This window comes from Etheostoma spectabile, chromosome 8, assembly GCF_008692095.1.
Source record: "Etheostoma spectabile isolate EspeVRDwgs_2016 chromosome 8, UIUC_Espe_1.0, whole genome shotgun sequence".
Taxonomy (NCBI): Eukaryota; Metazoa; Chordata; class Actinopteri; order Perciformes; family Percidae; genus Etheostoma; species Etheostoma spectabile.
The window spans coordinates 25,526,419-25,527,131 of record NC_045740.1 but is presented as its reverse complement, the minus strand read 5'-3'; the positions used below and the strand labels follow the sequence as shown (position 1 = coordinate 25,527,131).

At 40.4% G+C, this 713-nt stretch overlaps 1 protein-coding gene across 2 annotated transcripts in view; it reads right to left on the bottom strand.

Annotated features, from left to right (window-relative positions):
- Positions 1–713, bottom strand: part of LOC116694752 (homeodomain-interacting protein kinase 3) — a 52,543-nt gene that overhangs the window by 12,199 nt on the left and 39,631 nt on the right. The gene's annotated exons all lie outside the window — the stretch shown is intronic.

The following is a 713-nucleotide window of genomic DNA, read 5'->3' as shown; positions in this document are numbered from 1 at the left end:
CAGCACAAATTGTAACATTTATAAAATTATCAACAATATGAAGAAAGCAATTTTTCCTTGACACATTTCTTAAAGATGGAGACAGAATGCCACAATTTTAAGTTTTCCTCAATTCAATTCAATTCAATTTTAATTATAGTATCAATTCATAACAAGAGTTATCTCAAGACACTATACAGATAGACCACACTCCAGAATTTACAAGGACCCAACAGTTCTAATAGTTTCCTCCAGAGCAAGCAACAGTGCGACAGTGGCGAGGAAAAACTTCCTTTTAGGCAGAAACCTTGGTCAGACCCAGGCTCTTGGTAGGCGGTGTCTGACGGGCCGGTTGGGGTTAGAATGAAGAGTGGCAATAACAAGTTCAAGCTCGTTCCAAATCTGCGGTCCCCTACAAACTATACTCAGGCTCGTACATTTTAACCGACGTTTTTTACCAGTAATTCGGTATTTTCCCCTTGTATCATAAGTATACAGGGGACGACTGATTGGGACAAGCTCACATAACTGGCCGTTTAACCTGTGAACAACCTGGAACATCATACAGGCATTATGATATACGTTATGTTCAGTGAGCCTCAGTAATCCAAGACGATGAAATAGAGGACGAGTGGGGGTGTTAAGCTCAGACCACGTTAATCACCACACCATCACCACATTTAAGAGTAAACTTACAACTCTCCTCTTTGATAAAGCTTACAGTTAGGGAGTGA